Here is a 15,647-nt window from a genome sequence, read left to right as displayed (position 1 = left end):
ATATATATATATATATATATATATATATATCCATATTTATATATATATATATAATATATATATATATATATATATATATATATGTATATATATATATATATATATATATATATATATATATATATATATATATATATATATATATCTTATATGACTGGTAAAAATGTAGTTACGACGAATTCAATCTGATAAAAGGAGCTCATAAAAACGGCAAAATATAGAAAGTAAGTATTACTAGTCTCTGAAAATAGTATTTACTTTCTTATATTTTTGACGTTTTTATGAGCTTCCTTTTACCAGATTTGAATTCGGTCGTTAACAAATTTTTTACCAGTATAATTATATGTATATTTATTTTATTATATATATATATATATATATTATATTATAATATAACGTATATATATATATATACGTAATATATATATATATATATATATATTTTATATATTAATAATAATATAATATATTATATATTATGACTGGCCAAAAAATTTGTTAACGACCAGGAATTCAATTCTTGGTAAAAGGAGCTCCTAAAACGTAAAATATAGAAAGTAAGTACTATATTTCAGAGGCTGTAGTATAGTACTTACTTTCTATATTTTGGCGTTTTTATGGGCGCCTTTTATTATATATATATATATATATATATATATATCTATATATATATATATATATATATATATATATATATATATATATATATGTTATATGAGTGTATGTATGTATATTTTACACTTATTATTTCCTGTATCTCTTTAATTAGAATTTATGATTTTTAGTGGGGGATTAGTTGATTCCGCAAGTACAGACATATATAACATCTCACCTCTCTCTCTCTCTCTCTCTCTCTCTCTCTCTCTTGATTATACGTATATTATTAGAAATTTGTCTGTATTTTTCTGGTGCTGTAATTGCGCACTAGCAGTCATAAATAACTTAATTATTATTATTGGAAATGCATTTCCTCGTTGTTTTACAAACTTTGTGAAAAACGAAACCAATCATTCCGTATTTTTTATTCTGTCGTTTTTGTTTCACGGCGCAGCACAGATTTTTTTTTTTTTTTTTTTAAGCTTAGGCTTAATTAAATAAGTCATTTTGACCTTATGTTTTTGTTGTTTTGCCCGTTGGAGCATACCACCGTGCACTCGACCATTTTGCTTCAAATTTCGGTCAAATGAGTCTTCCGCCGGGAGTCACAGTGACTTTCCAGACGACGATCAATGAAGAGCATCAAACAGTAAACGCTTTGTTCGCTACTTTTCAGGAAATTACTTATGCATAGCTTAACTATCTTCTTACAATCCTCTTTTACCTGTTATTATGCGTATTTTCATTGTCACCTGGAAGATAACATTTCTTTTGCTACTTTATGAATATGATTTTTAGTACATATTCACATCACTATGACTGTAGTAAGAAGCTATTGACTTATCTATCAAAATCATAAGAAAGTACACACCTTTTCCGCTTCATGCTTTGCTGTGCTTAAGGTATGTAGCATATTTTATAGTTTTATTAGATATTCTATTTTCTTATTTTATGGTAATTATTTGGATAAATTGGCGCTGAAGATGAAGAGAAGTTAGAACTATGCTCATAGTTGATTGACGTTTCAACACTCTTATAGAGTCATGATCATAACCCTGAAAATTGTTCTAAAACATGGAAAACAAAATAATGTTAAATGCTTAAAGAATGAAAACGGTAAGGAAAGTTATTCACAGAGCCTCAGTGTGTCTTATCAATCTATTAAGAGCAGATTTAGACGGCTTTCCATTAACTGACAGCTGTATGTAGATTGTTGAAGGAAAGATGTTTCATACTTGAACCAACTCGTCTCAAGATGCATTTCTGACAACTGAACTCTTAAACAATCATTGAACACTCTCACCATGTAATTTCTCTTTGCACTGACAGTAACAGGCTGATAAAAATTTGGAATATTAATCGCATCACTTCCATGTCTTGTTAATTGGTTTTTGGCAATGACTAGAAATGAGGCAGATTTCAAGTCAGTAAGTAGAGAGATGCTGCTGTTGCTGTGCAGCTTCGCTTCAACGTTATTTGTCTGTCTGTCAGAGATTCCCGAGATCGGGTAGCCATTATTTCAGTGGCAGTTTATGGCAGTTTTGCATGAGGAACAAACATCTATACATTGAGAACAAACTTAAATTGTGTTAATCGCTAATTGCAATGACAAAATATGAATAAGTACCATAAATCTATTTATTCGTCTTTTATTGTGCAATAGCAAGCATAGATAATAATAAACCGTTATCATTTGTTGCTTTGGAGACACTGAAAGAACTGACAACTAATCACCACCAAAAGAATACACACACACACACACACACACACACAAGATATGGGACATATGTATATAACAAACGCCTAATAAGGCTAATACTTTTTGGACTGATATCGACGACTCATCTTTACGAAAACTATACTCGGTTTTTTTCCATCTGTCCATCCGCCTGTGGTGTTTTTGCATGGTAACACTGCGTCCCGGGCATTAAATAGTCACGCTATGTGTAAGTTTTAGGTAAATAAAAGGATATCTGGGTGTACATTTGCAACTGAAAAGTGTTTTAATAATTTACTGTATGCGAATTACACCGTTAATATTCGAAATAGAATATTATTTAAAGCCCGGGAAGCAGTGTTACCATGCGTTAAACACCACAGCCGGATGGACAGATGGAAAAAAAAGGAGTATAGTTTGTTATCGTTTCCAAAGGGTAACTGAAACATATGTTGCAAGTTCAAACTTTTGAATTGATAGTAGAATTAGAGGTTTTTAAAGGTTGCAATATTCTCCTTGTAAGGAAGAGTCTTGGAATGGACACTGATTTATTCCTTACGCAAGTGACTGACAAGAACTGCTGGAATGAAAATAGGATTTTGTTCATTATTTTCACTCTTGCCGCTTTACGATGCCAGTGAAAAAATATTAAAAATATGGTCAAATTTGAGGAAATCGATCATCTGAATTTAAACCACCAACATATCAAGTTATTCATAGCTTACTCATATGAAAAATTTAATTCTTTTCTGTTTAAAATTCTAGATTTCCAGAAGTCTGACTGAAAGTGAACAGTTACAATATCTAAAAAGTGATGACTTGGTTGATTATAAATCATATATAGACCTCATCAGTTTCCAGTCTAGAACCTTTTTTCTAATTGTTGCATTTTTAAAGACTGAAATAAATTTTCTTCCTAAGGAAATGCAATATCGAGGTAGATGACAGTTGGATTATAGGCAGCAGCAAATAATGTTTCTGGATCGTCTCTTAGATTTTTTTTCTGTTCTAATAATTTTGATACGAAAGCTTTGGTTTAGGAGCAAATGCCTTTATTGGGTCTATTTTCCATTTAGCGTAGGTTATTCATTCTAGTCTTTTATCTATCATACATTTATTATTCTAGTCTTTTATCTATCATACATTTATTATTCCAGTGACAATAAAACAGGACAGACGTAAAGTTCGGTTGTCAAAGGCAGTGAAACTGACTGTAAACTCTGATTTGTACTGATTAAGCGAGAAAGAAATGTCTTCTCTTCTAGACTTGGGTCTAATCTGTCATTTTCTTTTCAGTGTTTCAATATTAGTAGTTAAATTGAATTGTTAGGTCGGCAAATTATCACACTAATTTTGATGGCAGAAAACCTTTTTAACAACTGGGCGGGCACCCATGGCAGATGGAATTGCTAAATATCGAATGTTTGGATGGAAAGAAAAGGCAAATTTTGTTCCGAGATTCTGAAATTCTCCGAAAAAATTTATAGGTCTTTCAAAGTCTACGATAGTAAAAAATATGAGTAGTAGGTCATACTTACAGGCAGAACTGACAATCTATGATAGTAAAAATGTGACTAGTAACTCTTACATACAGGCAGAGCTGGCAGTCTATGATAGTGAAAAATGTGAGTAGTATGTCTTATACACAGCCAGAGCTGACAGTCTGTGATAGTAAAAAAAATGTGAATAGTAGGTCTTACATACAGCCAGAGATTACAGTATTAGGTCTTATATACAGCGCCAGAACTGAGAGTCTATGATCGTAAAAATTGTGAGTAGTAGGTCTTATATACAGCCAGAGCTGACAGTGTGTGATAGTAAAAAATGTGAATAGTAGGTCTTACATGCAGCCAGAGCTGACAGTCTGTGATAGTACTGTGATAGTAAAAATACATAAATGGTAGGTCTCTCCTACAGCCAAAGCTGACAGTCTATTAATAGTAAAAATTATGAGCTTTAGGTTTTACATACAGCCAGAGCTAAAAGTCTATGATAGTAAAAAATGTGAATATTTGGTCTTACTTAAAGCCAGAGCTGAAAGTCTATGATAGTAGAAAATGTAAGTAGTAGGTCTAACATACAGCCAGAGCTGACAGGCTATGGTAGTAAAAAAATGTAAGTAGTAGGTCCTACATACAACTAGAGCTGACAGTCTATGATAGTAAAAAGTATGAGTAGTAGGTCTTACATACAGCCAGAGCAGACAGTCTATGATAGTAAAAAATGTAAGTAGTAGGTTTTACAAAAAGACAAAGCTGACAGTCCATGGTAGTAAAAAAAATTGAGTAGTAGTTCATACATAAAGCTAGAGCTGAAAGTCAATGAGAGTAAAAAAATGTAATAGTAGGACTTACATGCAACCAGAGCTGACAGTTTATGCTAGTAAAAAAGTGTAAGCAGTAGGTCCTACATATAGCCATAGCTGAAAGTCTATGATAGGAAAAAAATGCGAGTAGTAGGTCTTACATACAGCCGGAGCTTAAAGTCTATGCTAGTAAAAAATATATGTAGTAGGTCTTACAAACTGTCAGAGTTGAGAGTCTATGATAGTAAAAAAAATATGAGTTGTAGGTCTTTCACACAACCAAAGCTGACAGTCTAACATAGCGAAAAATGTGAGTACTAGGTCTCACATACTGCCAAAGCTAACAGTCTATAGTAATATAAGAAAAATGAGCAGTAGGTCTTACATAAAGCCAGAGCTGACAATCTATAATAGTAAAAATGTGAGTTGTAGGTCTTGCACACAGCCAGAGCTGACAGTCTATGATAGTGAAAAAAGTGAGTAGTAAGTCTTACAGCCAGAGCTGATAGTCTATAATAGTAAAATATGAGTAGTAGGTCTTACATACAGCCAGAGCTGACAATCCATGATAGTGAAAAATGTGAGTAGTAGGTCTTCCATACAGCCAAAGCTGACAATCCATGATAGAGCAAAAAATGTGAGTAGTAGGACTTCCAGATTATTCTTCTCTAGCCTCCTGATACCTCTGTATTGTATCATTCTCGTCTCTCTCCCTCCTGACACTTCTAGACTATTCTCCTCTACCCACCTGATGCTTCTGTATTGCATCATTCTTCACCTCCAACCTGAAATATTCTGTGCTTCCATCAACTTTTGGATAAAGATAACACTTTCATTTTTGTTGTCTGGTGCTTTAGTTTCTCATTCGAAAGGTAAATGGCAAAATGGACTTGCAGGGTGACTGTAGATTTTACTTATCCATGATGTTTCTTAAAGCTGCTGCATAGCAGAAAACCAGTAAAATAAACAATTATGGAAAATGCTGAAACAGATTGTCAATGAGAAATTGTGACGATATAATGCTGCAATCCTAAGTTTATCTCCCTACAGTTGCCATTTATTAAAGGCTTCAGGCAGCCTCTCAGTGACGGCTTTGCAACAATTTCTAATAGGTGTTCAGATGAATGGTGCAACTACGATTAGTATATATGTTTTCATTACTATCTTCATTTTCAGTTAATAGGACAATGATGGATTGTGACTCTCAGATTGTGCCTTTTATACTGGATCTCTCTCTCTCTCTCTCTCTCTCTCTCTCTCTCTCTCTCTCTCTCTCTCTCTCTCTCTCTCTATCTCAATATACACTTCACAAACTTTAGTATTTGTTTTTATTGATTTTCAGTTACCTGAAATATTTATGCTAATAGTGCCCCTGGAATGGTTATACTTAAACACGACTTTTTTTATCTAATGTGGTTACATTAAATAAAAACTAACCTTTGGGAAAAACGATTAAGTATTTTTTAAAGTGTGTGAGGTCATCGCTGACGAATAAACAAAGACTCACGATCGGCTCAAGCATCGATTATTGGTCGTGGTCGTACGACCTTGACCACATGTGAAGAGAATTTCTTGAGTTGACTGAAGCGAAGAGAGAGAGAGAGAGAGAGAGAGAGAGAGAGAGAGAGAGAGAGAGAGAGAGAGAGAGAGAGAGAGAGGGGGGGAGGGGGAGATAGTTGATAGATGTTGTGTAATAAAAAATTCGAATTATTTAATTTTTTTTTTTTTTGCTCTATCACAGTCCTCCATTTCGAATGGGTGGTATTTATAATGTGGGGTTCCGGGTTGCATCCTGCCTCCTTAGGAGTCCATCACTTTTCTTACTATGTGCGCCGTTTCTAGGATTACACTCTTCTGCATGAGTCCTGGAGCTACTTCAGCCTATAGTTTTTCCAGATTCCTTTTCAGGGATCTTGGGATCGTGCCTAGTGTTCCTATGATTATGGGTACAATTTCCACTGGCATATCCCATATCCTTCTTATTTCTATTTTCAGGTGTTGATACTTATCCATTTTTCCTCTTTCTTTCTCTTCAACTCTGGTGTCCCATGGTATTGCGACATCAATGAGTGATACTTTCTTCTTGATTTTGTCAATCAACGTCACGTCTGGTCTATTTGCACGTATCTGGTGATAGAAGTTCACTCTCCACGTGGTTCGGAAGTCACGTAAAGCCGTTGGTCCCGTTGCTGAATAACCACTGGTTCCATCCAATGTAAAAGCACCATACAAAAAATCACTCTATCACTCCTTCAGGTTGGCATTCGTACCACTTGCACAGGCTCCAGTGGAGGGCTTTTGCTACTGAATCAGGCCTCTTTTTGTACTGGTTCTGTGCAAGTGCCTGGCATTAGCTTGCTATGTGGTTTATGGTTTCATTTTTCGTATTGCACTTCCTACATATGGGAGAGATGTTATTTCCATCTATCGTTCTTTGAACATATCTGGTTCTTAGGGCCTGATCTTGTGCCGCTGTCATCATTCCTTCAGTTTCCTTCTTGAGCTCTCCCCTAAGTAGCCATTGCCACGTGTCATCGCTGGCTAGTTCTTTAGTCTGTCTCATGTATTGTCTGTGCATTGGTTTGTTATGCCATTCCTCTGTTCTGCTTGTGTCCTATATGCTTAGTAGTCCTCTCCCTCCTTCCTTTCGTGTTATGTATAGTCTGTACGTATTTGCTCTCTGGTGTAGTGCTTTGTGTATTGTCATATGTTTCCTCGTTTTCTGGTCTATGCTGCGAAGTTCTGCCTTTGTCCATTCCACTATTCCTGCGCTGTATCTGATTACTGGTACTGCCCATGTGTTTATGGCTTTTATCATATTTCCGGCATTGAGTTTTGACTTGAGTATCGCCTTGAGTCTCTGTATATATTCTTTCCTGACCGTGTCCTTCATCTCTTGATGTTTTATATCCCCTCCTTCCATTATTCCCGGGTATTTGTATGCCGTCTCATCTATGTGTTTGATGTTGTTCCCATCTGGTAGCTTTATCCCTTCAGTCCTTGTTACTTTGTCCTTTTGTATGTTGACTGAGGCACATTTTTCTATTCCAAACTCCATCCTGATGTCGTCCCCAGATACAATACTTACAGTTTGGATTAGGGTATCTATTTACTTGATGCTTTTACCATACAGCTTGATGTCGTCCATGAACATCAGATGGTTAATTCTGTTGCCTCTTTTCTTGAGTTGGTCCCAGCATCCATCTTCTGCAGTACTTTTGTCATGGTAATCATGGCTACTACGAAGATATTAATCTCTGCTAGTCTTATTCCAGAGTTTGTAAGGATTATTATTATTATTATTATTATTATTATTATTATTATTATTATTATTATTATTATTATTATTATTATTAAAAGTAATGGCTATCTCAGCAGTGTTACAGTTGTAGAGATTCTTCTCTATTTTCCGGATAGCGGCCTTTTCCGTGCTACTTAACTAGGCTAGTAGAGCACCATGGAGGTCATTGTCAAATATAGAGCCAAGATTGGTGTATATATATCCATCATAGTTTTACAGGTAAACTATGATACCATAGTTATAAAAGTCAATAACGGTCTCTCTCTCTCTCTCTTTCTTGTAGCAAGCTTTCGTCTGGAGCTGCCAGACATCCTTTAGGAAGATGAGAGTGGACTGCTTTTGATGTGGTATCCTTCCTCCTTAAATCCGGAGGCATCAGCAGGGGGTCTGCCCCATTCGGATTTCCTATTGGGTGATGGCATCAAGGCGGGTATTTCACTGGTTGCTTGGGTCAGCCCTCAAGCCACTTCTGCTGCGTTGATGGTCGCATAGCTGCAACCTCCGAGATCTCCTGAGATGTATGGTGAAGTTGGTGGACGTTGCGTCACGCTGCTTGACGTTATGGCTGGCTTGATTTTCATTGGCTGCAGGCGTATCTCGTTTGGGGGTGTTGTCTTCTGTAGAGTTGTCTTGATCGATGGTGTCATTGTGGAGTGCAGGTCTTATGATACTCGTGGGGAAGAGAAATTCTTCCCATGTCATATTCAGTGCTGGTTTTATTAGCTGGATGAGAAGCTCCTCCAGCAGGCGCAATCGATGGGCATCAGGGGCCTTCCCAATATCTTTATATTCTGGATCATCACATCTTGGGAGATACTCTCTTGATGTCTGTTGCGAGCATGGTTTTTGAAAGCTACCTCCTGGGGGTGGCTAGATCCTCTTAGGTGCATGCCGGTCTGACCGATGTAGGCACTCACATCCTCCGATTCTGGTAGTATATGATTAGGTCTTTTTTCTTGGTGTCGTCGGTTGGGTCAATATTTTTGGTTATAATTTTCTTTAAGGAGTCCTTTTCTTCATGGTAATGGAAACTCATGAAAGCTTTATAGTTCAGCTTGATGTTATCCTGGGGGCGGGGCTACAGCATCTCACTTCCATACCATTTCTCCCGGGCTGTGCAGATTTCTCTGCTGATTTATTTGTAGTTGAGAGGCGCGGTCGAGTTCCTGATGGGTGTCCTGCCATATCGAGCAGTGAGAGAGGGCTCTCCTGACAAAAGCCCTGGCAGTCATACTCCTGAACCTGGTGGGGCAGTCGCTGTCACTGTTGTGACAAAGTCCAAAGTTGGTATCCTTTGTGCAGACTGAAGTACGCAGACCATCTTCTGTCTTAGTCCCAAGTACGTCGAGGTAGGGGAGCCGATTGTCTGTGCTGTATTCAACTGTATAATTCAGCATGCTGCACTGCTAAAATGCCCGATGGAGGGCTTCAACCTCATCCAAGGCATCGACTTGGACAATAATGCTGTCAATATATCGGCCGTATCTGCAGGGTTGCTGCATCCTGGCGAAGAGTTGTTCTTACACGGTGTTCATGTAAAAGTTAGCGAAGAGAACTCCCAGTGGGCAGCCCATGCAACGCTGTCCTTCTGTCAGAACTCCTGGCCACAGTGGTTGGAGAAAGGGGCCTTCTTAGTACAGATCTCCAGCAGTGTACAGGGGGAGGCTTTGGGTATGTTGAGGGGCACTGTCGACTGACCAAGTCGATGGTTTCATCAACCAGCATGTGCCTGTCTAAGAGGATCTCCTGCCATGCCCAGGAGGGGGCTGTCAAAAACCACACCTGTACCAGACATACAGGGATGTGGTCATCCAGAATATGAAGATCATCGGGAAGGGTCCTGACTCCCTTCAATTGCACTTGCGGAAGGTGCTTCTCTTCCAGTAAGTAAAACCAGCACTGAATACGACCTAGGAAGAATTTCTCTTCCCTACAAGTATGAGAAGACCTGCCCTCAACAATGTCATCACCAATACCAACAACTCTATGGAAGACAACACCCCTGTACGAGGTACTCCTGCAGCCAATGAAAATCAAGCCAGCAATGATGTCACATAGCGTGATCCAACGTCCAGCAACGTCACCGCACAACTCAGGAGACCTTGTAGGTTGCAGCTATGCGATCAGCAAACTGTGGAAGTAACTTGAGGGTTTAAATCGGTTGTAACCCCACCCTCATCCTATCCTTTCCTCCCCCCACCCCCATACAGTTATAGTTAAGAGAAGAGAAGCAGTTCACCCTCAGCGTCCTAGCCTATATATATATATATATATATATATATATTTATATATATATATAATATATATCTATATATAAATATAGGCATATATATATATATATATATGGGGGATATATATATATATATGTATTTATATATATATATTATATATATATATATATATATATATATATATATATATATATACATATATATATATATATATATATATATATATATATATAATATATATTATATATATGTATATATTTAATTATATATATTTAAGTATATATATAATATATATATTTATATATATATAATATATATATATTATATATATATACATATCTATATATATATATAGATATATTAATAATATTATATATTAATAATATATAGTTATATTAATATCTATATAGATATCTATAATATATAATATATATATAGTATAATATATATAGATACATATATACTATATATATATAGATAATATATATATATAATATTAGATATAATATATATATTCTATAATATATATTATATATATACGATATATATATATACATATATAATATATAGATATATAGATAGTATATATATATATATATATATATATATATATCATAGATATAATATATATATAATATATATATATATATATATACATATATATACTAATTAGAATATATATATATAATATATATATATATATATATATATATATATCTATATATATATATATATATATATATAATATAGATATATATTATATATATAGAGATATATAATTTATATATAGATACTTATATATATACTATAATGATATATTATATATATATCAGATATATCTATTACATATATATATATATATATATATAATATAATAATATATATATAAATATATATATATCTCTATGATATATATAATTATGTACATATCTGTCTATATATATTGTATATATATATATATATATATATATATTAAGATAATATAATATATATCTATATATATTTTTATTAAAAAAAATATTATATATATCTATATATATACATATATAATATATTAGATATATATATATATATATAGATATTATATATATATGTATATATATATATATAGATATAGATATATATATATATATATATCTATATATATATATATATATATACATATATATATATATATATTATATATATATATATAGATATATATATATATATACTATATTAATATATTATAATATATATAATATATATATATATATATATATATGATTATATATATATCTATTATATTATATTATATATATATATATGATATATATAATAGATATATATACATATATTGATAGATATATAATATATATATTATGAGAATCTGGAGGATAGATATCTATCAGAGACGTAATATAGATATAGATCTATTATATATATAGATATTAGATATATAATATTCTATATATATATATATATAGATATATATATATATTATATATACTCATATATACATATATATATAATTATATATCTATATCTATTTAGCGTATATAATATATATATATTATATACATATATCATTAATATTATATATATATATATATAATATATATATATGATATGATATATAATTATATATCGATTATATATATATATATATATATATATATTATATATATATACATATATATATATATTATATAAATATAGTATTATATATATATATATATATATATTATATATATATATATATAGATATATATATATAATAGATATATATATATAGATATATATATATATATTTATATAGATATATACATATATATATATATATATATTATATATATATATATATATATTATATAGATCTATATATCATATATACTATATTATATATATATATATATAGATATATATATATCTTATATATATATATATATATATATATATATAATAATATATATATTATATTACAATATTATATATATATATATATATATCTATAAATTATATATATAATATATATATATATATCTATATATATATATATGATATATATATATATATAGATATATATATATATATATATTATATATATATATATTATTATATACACGCATTTCTTGTAGCAAGCTTTTGTCTGGAGCTGCCAAATATCCTCTAGGCTCGGAAGCTGAGGGTGAGCTGCTTCTCTTAACTATAACCTTATGGGGGGTCGGGGGAGGAAAGGATAGGATGAGGGTGAGGTTACAATCGATTTAAACCCTTTGTGGGTCCCTCGGAAGGAAGGGTGAAAGGGAGGTATTAGGGAAAGGAATAAACATTGGGACAGACCCATTTATCTTGTAGTGCTCTATGTAGTGCTTGTTGTCATTTTGCATTATGGTTATTAATTAATTATTGTTATGTATTTATGTGAGGAAGGCATGAAAATGGCATGGCAAGGGCTCTGAGTTAATGTGAAAAAAGCTGGTTCAATATCAGTACCAGTACCGGTAGGGGGGGTGGGAGATAGGCTAGAGAGAGGGTTTGGTTGAAACCGATTTAAACCCCTTATGGGTCCCTCGGAAGGAAGGTAAGGTTTGTAAGGGGGTATTATGGGGGTGAAAGGAAGGTATTAGGGGGAGGAATAAAGAATGGGGCAGACCCATTTGTTTTTTAGTGCTAATAGTAGTGTTGTCGTGTCGCTGTATTATGGTAATGAAAGAGTCATTAATGAATTTCGTGAGGTAGGCGGCAAAGGGGGCTTTGTAAGGTACCATATTTGGATCGTCTCCCCTCACTCCCTCCCTTCGTGGGGGAGAGGGAGGGAGGACTCAGGCTACAGTGCTGTACATTGGTTACGATGTGCTTGTTGTCAGTAGTGTTAGTATTTCGGGCTCTCTTCCCGAAGTTGATCAAGAGATCTTGTTAGTTTTCAGTTTGTTAGCTTCTTTCTTTAGTGCAGCGAGAGTCTAAAACTACATTGTGCAAGAAGAGACTTGCACCTGGAATGAATGCTCTACAAACATAAGTGCTATTTTTTTCCTTTTATAGTGTTCCAGATGAAAATAGAACGAATCTTATTCCTAATGACCATCTTAATCATATCACAATCTTAGTAATATTACTTAATTATATTACTGCAGTGTATGCATTGTGCACATGTGCACCCTTAACTTAGTACACTTAAACCTAGTATTAGTATCGGGACTTAGTCTACGATGATGTCAAGAGAGGGTTGGATATACCAGAATGCGTTCTATTTATGTAAATGAAATGTAATATTTTCTAATAAGAGATAGCAATAATAATAATAATAATAATAATAATAATAATAATAATAATGATAATAATAATAATAATAATAATAATAGTAATAATAATAAGAGCGCAAGAATAGTGGATTGGACGAAGGCAGAACCCCGCAGCATAGACCAGAAAACTAGGAAACATATGACAATACACAAAGCACTACACCCAAGAACAAATACGGACAGACTATACATAACACGAAAGGAAGGAGGGAGAGGGCTACTAAGCATAGAAGACTGCATCAACATCGAGAACAGAGCACTGGGGCAATATCTGAAAACCAGTGAAGAAGAGTGGCTCAAGAGTGCATGGGAAGAAGGACCGATAAAAGCAGACGAAGACCCAGAAATATACAGAGACAGGAGAATGACAAACAGAACAGAGGAATGGCACAACAAACCAATGCACAGACAATACATGAAACAGACTAAAGAACTAGCCACCGATGACACATGGCAATGGCTACAGAGGGGAGAGCTCAAGAAGGAAACTGAAGGAATGATAACAGCAGCACAAGATCAGACCCTAAGAACCAGATGTGTTCAAAGAACGATAGATGGAAATAACGTGTCTCCCATATGTAGGAAGTGAAATACGAAAAATGAAACCATAAACCACATAGCAAGAAAATGCCCAGCACTTGCACAGAACCAGTACAAAAAGAGGCATGATTCAGTGGCAAAAGCCCTCCACTGGAGCCTGTGAAAGACACACCAGCTACCTTGCAGTAATAAGTGATACGGGCACCAACCAGAAGGAGTGATAGAAAACGATCAGGCAAAGATCCTCTGGGACTATGGTATCAGAACAGATAGGGTGATAGGTGCAAATAGACCAGACGTGACGTTGATTGACAGAATCAAGAAGAAAGTATCACTCACTGATGTTTCAATACCATGGGACACCAGAGCTGAAGAGAAAGAAAGAGAAAAAATGGATAAGTATCAAGACCTGAAAATAGAAGTAAGAAGGATATGGAAACTGTACCCATAATCATAGGAACACTAGGCATGATCCCAAGATCCCTGAAAAGGAATCTGGAAAAACTAGAGGCTGAAGTAGCACTATGACTCATGTAAAAGAGTGTGATCCTAGAAACGGCGCACATAGTGAAAAAGTGATGGACTCCTAAGGAGGCAGGATGCAACCTGGAACCCCACACTATAAATCCACCCAGTCGAATTGGAGGACTGTGATAGACCAAAAATAATAATAATAATAATAACAACAGCAGGACAAGATCAGGCCCTAAGAACCAGATAAGTTCAAAGAACGATAGATGGAAATAACATCTCTCCCATGTGTAAGAAGTGTAATGTGAAAAATGAAACCATTAACCACATAGCAAACGAATGTCTGGCACTTGCACAGAACCAGTACAAAATGAGGCATGATTCAGTGGCAAAGGCCCTCCACTGGAGCCTGTGCAAGAAACACCAGTTACCTTGCAGTAATAAGTGGTATTTGCACCAACCTGAAGGAGTGACAGAAAATGATCAGGCAAAGATCCTCTGGGACTATGGTATCAGAACAGATAGAGTAATACATGTAAATAGACCAGACATGACGTTGATTGACAAAATCAAGAAGAAAGTATTACTCATTGATGTCGCAATACCATGGGACACCAGAGCTGAAGAGAAAGAAAGGGAAAAAATGGATAAGTATCAAGACCTGAAAATAGAAATAAGAAGGATATGGGATATGCCAGTGGAAATTGTACCCATAATCATAGGAACATTAGGCACGATCCCAAGATCCCTGAAAAGGAATCTGGAAAAACTAGAGGCTGGAGTAGCTCCATGACTCATGCAGAAAAGTGTGATCCTAGAAACGGTGCACATAATAAGAAAAGTGATGAACTCCTAAGGAGGCAGGATGCAACCTAGAACCCCACACTATAAATACCACCCAGTCGAAATGGAGGACTGTGATAGACCAAAGAAAAAGAAAAACAATAATAAAAAGATATTCTAGAAAACTGTAATTCTGGTACTTCCAATGGCCTCCTTTTCCTTATATTCTTTTGCTTTTTATTTTTATTTTTAATTTTTGAGGAGGGTTGGATATACCACAGTCAGTACTAAAACTCTGGTACAGTAACTTTACTTTGTTTAGGATAGGAAAGGTTGAATTCATTTGGAAAAAGGGGGGAGGGGGAAGGCTAAGATGTAAGAGTGAGAAAATGAAGGATGAGTGGAAAAGTTAACTGTG

The 15,647-nt window shown here is 34.0% G+C and overlaps 1 protein-coding gene across 4 annotated transcripts in view; it reads left to right on the top strand.

The window, feature by feature from the left end:
• The window catches only part of LOC135217401 (regulator of G-protein signaling 9-like), an 835,664-nt gene that overhangs the window by 251,512 nt on the left and 568,505 nt on the right, over positions 1–15,647 (top strand). The gene's annotated exons all lie outside the window — the stretch shown is intronic.

The sequence above is a fragment of the Macrobrachium nipponense genome, chromosome 19 (assembly GCF_015104395.2).
Source record: "Macrobrachium nipponense isolate FS-2020 chromosome 19, ASM1510439v2, whole genome shotgun sequence".
Lineage (NCBI taxonomy): Eukaryota > Metazoa > Arthropoda > Malacostraca > Decapoda > Palaemonidae > Macrobrachium > Macrobrachium nipponense.
The sequence above is the reverse complement of the archived record's forward strand: the minus strand, read 5'-3'. Positions and strand labels throughout refer to the sequence as shown.